The following is a 7,968-nucleotide window of genomic DNA, read 5'->3' on the forward strand; positions in this document are numbered from 1 at the left end:
TTTTGTGTTAGGTGAGCAAGCCTTGCACCAGTGGTTAAGGATAATTACTTATAAGTATATTTACCATACCATAATCAAGTAGTTGCTGATTAAAATTTGAAAACTTGGTTACTTATCCATAGATCTCACTTTATTAAGTTTTTTTGTGATCTTCCACTGCATCTTATCCTGTTTTGTTCTTGCTTTTTGGTTGTCTTGGGGTTTTTTTGTTGGTTTTGTTTGTTAGTTCGTTGGGTTTTTTTTACTTTTCTGTAACAATTAGGTTGTATAGCATTTATTTCCTCTGATACTTGAAAAGGCATCACCTTCCTAATTACCAGTACAGGTGATTAAAATACAATATGCTGAGATTCTTGCAATAATTTTCATCATAAATTTATACTTAGGAATGGTGGTTGATTTTTGGACCAAAATATTTGTAATAGAAGTTTGCAGCACTTTCAGTGTTGCTTTCTTTTGATGAGAATTTGCATTAAATTCAGAACTGATACTAGATTATGCAAACAGTCCTTCATATCTATAAGATACCCTTTGAATGTGTTCTCAGAACGATCACAGCAAAAGAAAAAACACTAGTGGAAAAAATGTTAATGAGGATAAGAACTTTCTTTTATATGCAAAATAATTTTTCAGGTTAGCTAGTCAAGTTCTGGAATTGATGAAGCTGACGTAACAGTGAATATTTCCATCAGTATAGTACCGGTAAATTGTTAATGGCCTTTTTAATATCCTTAAAGTTACACGTATTTTTCCTGAAAATCTTCTTATTATGTTAATCAAATGAAGCTGATCAGACGTGGTACTTTCAGCAAACCAGTCAGCAAGGAGGAAAATCCTGCCATGTAAATTTGTAAAACGGTAGAGGGAAGAGCCAAGCTGTAAGAGAGCCGACATGTTCCTGCTTTTGCTGCACTTTCTTAATCTTTGCTTAGCCACATTTACACTTAATGCAGCCAAAAGCAAGATCATGTATCTAGAATCATACACCCAGACTACAGATTATACTCAAACAGTGATTTTGAAAATTATATGGGAGAGGAATAGAATGAAGGAGCAGTTTGTTGAGGAGAATAGGATGTATATTTCTTGATTGTTATGACAATAAAACCAGACCTTTAGCTGTGTTTACAGGCCTGATGTGACTACTACTGGAAAAACTGACTCCAGTTTACAATATAAGTCATGAAAGATGAAAGGCAAATGCTACTATAAAAGGCCAAAGAAGTGCACTTCAGAGCTTGAAAAACAGGAAACCTAGCTATCAAAATGAGATCTAATGATGATGAAACTGATAGCTAGGTGTGGGCACACACAGTTTTGGAAAAGTATAATTGTAAGTATGGTTTTGCTGCCTACTACCTAGGCGGAGAGACAGGGCTGTTGAAGGAGAGACTGAAACATAGCTGAGTGCAAAATACCTGTGATCTAACATAGAGCAGCCCTGGAGAAGCTACTACAGAATAAGAATGACCAGATGGAAAAGTCCAAATACACGAGAGAAACACGCAGTGTGAGTCACGTGTCTGGTGTGGTAAGGACTGCAGACAAAGTGTCCACCCAGTGGGCATGAGGTAGCCAGGTGGGGATCCATGGTACCTCCATGTACATGATGCAAGGTCACCTGTTACATGAAGGACAGGGAAATGATCAGGAGGGCTCCAGAGGTGGAGTCTGGAAAGAGTAGCTAATGCTATTATTTAGCACAGCTCTTCCTATGGAAAGTAGGGAAGGCCTGAGAAACATTCTCTTAGTCTAGAAATTTCACAATATGAAAACATACTGAACAAGGAAGTACTTCAAGTTACATTACTAACAAACAGAAATGTGTTCAATTTCTGCTGATTACAAGTTAAATTTTAAGTTATGTTTTAGGTCTTCCCTAAAATGGATTGAATTCCTGCATTTGGAACCAACAAAATCTATCAAAGCATATCAAACCAAAAATAAATCATGACTTCCCTATGGTCTAACCTGCAAACCAGGCTTAATCAGATAGAATGATTGGGATGTGGAACAAGTGAAGTTTAAAACAGGAGAGCATCATGGTTTGAATATGTTAAAATGTGGACAACTGACTGTTTACCAAGACATGCGAAAATTCTCTAATGCCTGTAGGTCTTTCAAACAAGCTTGTTGTCCTTCAGCAATGGGTGACATTTCTTGCCTGGAATATGCTAAGTGGTAAAATGGTATTCATACGTTGTCAAGTCTTAAATTTTGATTAATCTCTCTTTTTCCTCTTTAAATAAGAAATGTTTGCTCATCTCTACAGTGAAGTTAAAAAAACCCCAGTTACTCCAAGCACTGTGGTTTTGAACAGTTAAAGCTTTTATGTCTGATGTGATTCATTCTTGCAAAGTCAAAGATTTAAACCTGTTCAGCCATTTCACGTTGTTTATACAAAATACCAAAGTTCTCCTTAAAAGGAAGACACAGCAACATGTCAAGGTTTTTCTGCCTTGGCTTTGCATGTAGGTTTCAAGCTTGATCAGACTGGGAGCACATAGCAATTAGTGTAGGAATTAATTTTCATGTTTAGTGCCGCCTCTTAGAAATCATCAAAATCTTGTTTGCACTGGCAGTGACACTAAGCCAGCTCCATAGTTTCTTACTGTCTTTCTTTCTCTGGTTAAAAAAACAAAACAAAACAAAACAAAACAAAAAAACCACATAAAAGTACTTCTGTTTTTTATTACCTCCAGAATCAGTTTAGCTAAGACAGATTTTTCTGGCCTAAGTTAAGCTTTAAGAAGCGGTCTTGCTCCTTAGCATCACAGAGCTATGAAAACCCTCGCTGGCTGAGGGAAGACACATATTCCAGTAGTGCTGCTTCAGCTCTCTGCTTTTGCCTCTGTTTGGCTGGAGGAGCCATATCCTGCATTACAATATTTTTCACTCACACTGTCCCTGCTCTGAAGGCCTCTTGTTTGCCACTGCTCTTTACAACACGATAAGGTCTCTGCAGGCTGAGAAACCTGGAGAAGGGGAATTGTCCTAATTCTGTATTATTGCAAGGTGACTCTAGGTTTCTCACACCTTATTTGTTACCGTGTCAAAGTCACAAGGAGTTATTCATCCAAGTAGGAATCCAGCATTGCTGCTCACCTCTGGCAGCAGTTTCAGCAAATGCTGTCTGCTGGCAACCAGAATTGCTGCAGCGGCTCCCATGGTGCCAGAACATTCTCATTTCACAGTAACTCACCCAGGTTCTGGCTTGAGGAGCAGCAGCAGCCTGTGCTATAAACACACATCATCAGCTCTGCCCTCCAAGAACTGCCATTGAGAAACAACACATTCCAGACATCCAAAGTAAGTCAGTAAGCAGTGTGGCCCAGCAGCAGGGCAGCAAATTACTTTGGTTTTCTAAACTCTCATGATCAGGTCATTGAGGGTGGAGCAAAATGTTCAGCAAGACCTCCTACTGAAAACAGCAGGAAAATACTGAAAAATACCTGAACCCTTCCAGTGTGACGGAAAGAGATCAAAATATTTAAGCATTTTCAGCACTCCTATGTATTGTTCGTATATTTAAATTTTGCTTTGGTTTTTATTTCAAGCCCTTCAAGCATTGTGTAGTAATTAAAGATAAAGGAAGAGAAGTTGCTATTCCGGTTTTTCAGACAGGGCAACTAATACATGGAAAGGCTAAAATGAATTGAAAGCCATCATAGAGTAATTGTAGGGTGCAGGACAGGAGACAACAAAACACAGGTGACACTTGCCAATGCAGTAACTGCTGAAGTCACTGTTTCCCTCAGCAGTATATCCTCACACTGCAGGTTACTCCAAGCTGTTAGATGTTCAAGACCAGACACACCTCCTGTTTGATTTAAATTAAAAATATTAAATTTTAAGGTGAAAGTTTAGTATGTGACCCAGCTGCAGAGTGCAGACAAACAAGAACAGAAGTCTGACAAACCCAGCCTTCAGGGCAAAGACAGCCAAAAAGATCTGAGTAAACCACTCTCTAGGGAAGAAAAGGTAAGAAGTCATGCCAGGCAACTGTCTTAAGATGGCATGAATCTCTGCTGTGCTGAGTGGGGTGAGCTCCAAATTGCCCCTATACTGTCCCATTCTGTCCCACAGCCTCATTAATGTTGACATTAGAGTTGTTTTGCTGGATGTGGTTTGTGTGCTAGTTTATTTTGTAACACTTCTTTCTTCCAAGAAGGACACTGGCCCAATGGAGTAGATGGTTTGGGGAAAGAGGACAGTCTTCAAGAATTAAAGAAAAAAAAAAAAAAGAAACATCAGTTGGAGTGGTTTAAATACAGCCAATCTTGTCAGGGCACAGGGTGAGAATCAAATGAAAGGTGCCTGTTTTATACAGCAAATGTCATCAACCCAAACAGCTCAGAAAAATCCCAGGGCATGGTGGTGAGACTGTTTCTACACTTCTCCTTTGCTCTTGGCTGCAGATGAGGCCTGGGTTGAGGGAAGTGGTTCTGCTCTTGCAAACTTCTTTCCTGAGCTGAGATGGGGCCCTCTACACCAGTGTTCAGGTTTCTCAGTCATGACCTTCCCAACCTGTGCCACCTTTCAGGCTTCTAATATTTTAAGCTCTGAATAGCCATCTCACTCTTAGCCCAGTTCTCCCCCTGAATGTCCTCTGCTCTGCAAACTCTCAAAGATAAAGTTTCTATCACTAATACTCTATTGGAAAATGGTTTTACGTGTTTCTTTGTTTGCTTAATTATTCTCTGTGCAAAATAAATAGTTGTAAGAATTTATCTATACATCTATTTCTCACCCTGTCTCTGGGAATATGATGTTCTTTATATTACTCCTTGCTCCTTGTAATGCAAGCACCATCACATCTACAGAGATCAGAGGGACTCAGCCTGTGTAATGTGATTTAGAGGCATGTTTACTCTTCTCCCATTAGACTTAAAAAGACAGTGTGCTCTATTTGTCTCCTGAGCAGACTGGCACCAAACCCCCCAAAATAATTCTCCTGAACTGAATGTGCTTAAGTTTTTCTATGTGGATACAGAGACATTTTATTCTTTAAGCAGTTGTCACACATAATAAGCATATAAAAAAAATATTTCGTGTTTACAATTAAATAGGTTTAAAGATAAATCCAAAAAACTCCTGGTGTGGATTTTTTCCTGGCATGCAAGATTGATCTGGCATAGCTCACAGACTGCTGGAAACAAATGTTTCTTATTTACCCAGGATATGTGTTATATCCTTATATGAGGATATGATATAAAGTTTAGAAACATTCATAGAGCTTTCATGATCCACCAGAAACTTTAAACCTCTCCATATTTCTTAGCTGTGGGAAAAGATGGGTAGCAGTCTGTTCTATTCTCAGTGCTATTCTCCCTTTCCTCCTACATCCAGTTTCCCTGGGGCTCACATTTTTAATCTGTAGCCAAGAAGCAATCTAGCAGTAGGACAGCAGTTACCAGCCAGAAAGGGAGAGTCAGCAATTGTCAACAGATAGCCAGCAAAATTAACATCAGGCAGTGCAATTGGTTGCAGTAAAAAAACCATGAATTGCCAAAGAGCAAAGGAAAATAGTGAAAGCTGTTTAAGGATTGCCTTCTGTTCTATTGAATCAGGAATTTAATGATGCTAAAGATGAGCAGAGAGGCCCTGTACATACCCCAGGGCAACAGCAGGAGCTTTTTGCCCTCTTCTTTTTGCTGGGAATTTGTTTCCTACTAGAAATAAAAGTGCCTACATCCCAGCACTGACCTACCAGCAACCTCAGCACGCAGTAATGACGGCATTCGGCAAAGGGCTCCAGACTGATCACAGCTACAAGTTTCACCTTTGCCTGAAGCTGACATTCAGTCTCTTTCTGTAAGTAGTGTAAACAAAGATACTATTGGGACATAATAGGGGTAATGGTAGGAAATCTGACTTCTGCTCCTTTCTCTCAGTCTCTTGCTTGCAAAGAGACTTTATTGCAGCTACTAAGGAAGGGCCTGAAGCAATGTCACCTTCTCTGCTGAGCCTCTGGAACCAGCAGTGAACTGGTCTGTATGCTCCTGTACTACTGAGGAAGCAAAGGTTTGTCAGCAAACTGGACCTCTTGGCTTATAATACATGAACGTGAGCATGAACCCAGAAAGCCTTCCAAATTATCTACTGCATTCATCTCTTGATGGATACTTTGCTACTTTTGTGTACCCTATATCACTAGTTAAACTTTAATTTACTTTATGTCTTTCCTGTATTTGAAACATCCATAATTTCTCATTGCAATCACAAATATTTAATCAGGATTTTTATCTTTTGGGACTAGAATTGTACTTCTAGATCATCAAAAACACGGATGCCAGAACTACCCAGCCTTGCAGTCTTGCAGCCCTTGTCAAAACAGTCCCACATCTCTGTAAAATACATTCTGGTCCAACACACTGGGGTGTGGCAAGGCCATCACCTTTTACCCAATTAGTAAACACAATTGGTCTGTGTGGCAAAGAGAAAAGGGTCTTGCTTCCATTATGCAAACTAATAAATTTCTTATAAACAAGTCTCTCAGGAGGGATTGGTTCTACCTCACTTACACCATTAGCTCTAATAGAAACCCTTCCATAAGCAACACAAGTTCAATCCAAGCATGTGTCTCAAATCCTCTTCATTTTCAAGGTGCAGAGTATGCTTATGGAGCAGAAAGTAATCCTGTTTTCCCAAGATTGCATCAATGCCAGTAATAGGAATAAACTGACCAAGATCAGTGGCACAGAGAAGCTAAGCTGCAACCTTCTTCTACAGCAGAATGCTGTGCAATATTACATTGCAGCTGGCCTTAGGTCTCAATCCTACAGGCTCTATTTTTCCCATTCTCCTGGCAGTGGTACCATATTACAGCAGATGTTTTAACCTGCTGCTTGTGCCATTCTCTGTTTCCTCAAGTTTTTTAAGGTTAACACCAGTTTTTATTTTTTAGTTAACCCCAAAGGAAATCTCAGCATAATCCTGACATTTTAGTGCTTCTCTGAGATTCATTGTGCAATCTGGCCACCTGAGCATGTTGGACATGCAAAAGAAGCCATTGCCAAATTGTCAGCCTTCTTCTCAATGCCACATGAGAAATGTGAGAAAGAAATCTATGGCTTCTGCCAGGGCGGAGGAGTCTGAAAAACAGGGTGGTCAGCACCCAAAATCCTGTGGCTGCACTGAGCACTGGACATTCCTGCCAAGGATTGGAGCATTTGAAATAGAGATTCCACCTTCTCCCAGTGATGAGGGCTAAGTGCTACATTTGATGTAATGCAGACAATAAACTGAAATGGAACTGAAGATTTTGTTGTGAATGCCTGGAACACTGCAACAATTGATATTTTCCTGATATTTCTGTGGCATCCAGAATATCTCATTACTAGGTTTCTCCACAATAACTATGTTATATGATTGTTTTGAGGTCCATCCTGTAAAAGCAAAACCATCCCACTTATCCTCTGTAGCTTGTGCAATGATCATGTTACTACTGGCCCTGTCAAAAATTAGCATTTTGCCCATGGCTGACCCAATGCCAAATATTCCAGGAAATAGCAATAATCAAAATCCATTAAGTCAATGGACCAGTTGGGGCTTGTTTTCCCTACCTTTTTACTGCTCTGTTTTTCATTAGTAAGAAGGCAGATCTGTTCCACATAACTTTGTTAACATTTATCTGAAAGCTATCTGCTGTAGTGAGGCCATCAGAGTTCCCGGGAAATACAAATAAAGACCAAACCAAGCAACTTTATTGAGACTAGGTTGGTACATTTGCTTATCTTCTAACTTCTGGTCACCATGACACAGGGCAGATGGCTAAGATTTCTTTCAGTCTGATTTGATTACTACTTGTTTTTGTCTCTTCTGCCAGAGAGCTCATAAGACCCCACACTGAGTTAGCTGGAAAGAACCTTGTCCTAACAGTCTCACCAAGGATATCCCATTACTCCATAATCCAGTGTGCTCTCCAGTCCTAGTAGCAACAAAACATCAAAAGTCGGTGTACATGGT

Source organism: Prinia subflava, chromosome 2 (genome assembly GCF_021018805.1).
Source record: "Prinia subflava isolate CZ2003 ecotype Zambia chromosome 2, Cam_Psub_1.2, whole genome shotgun sequence".
Taxonomy (NCBI): domain Eukaryota; kingdom Metazoa; phylum Chordata; class Aves; order Passeriformes; family Cisticolidae; genus Prinia; species Prinia subflava.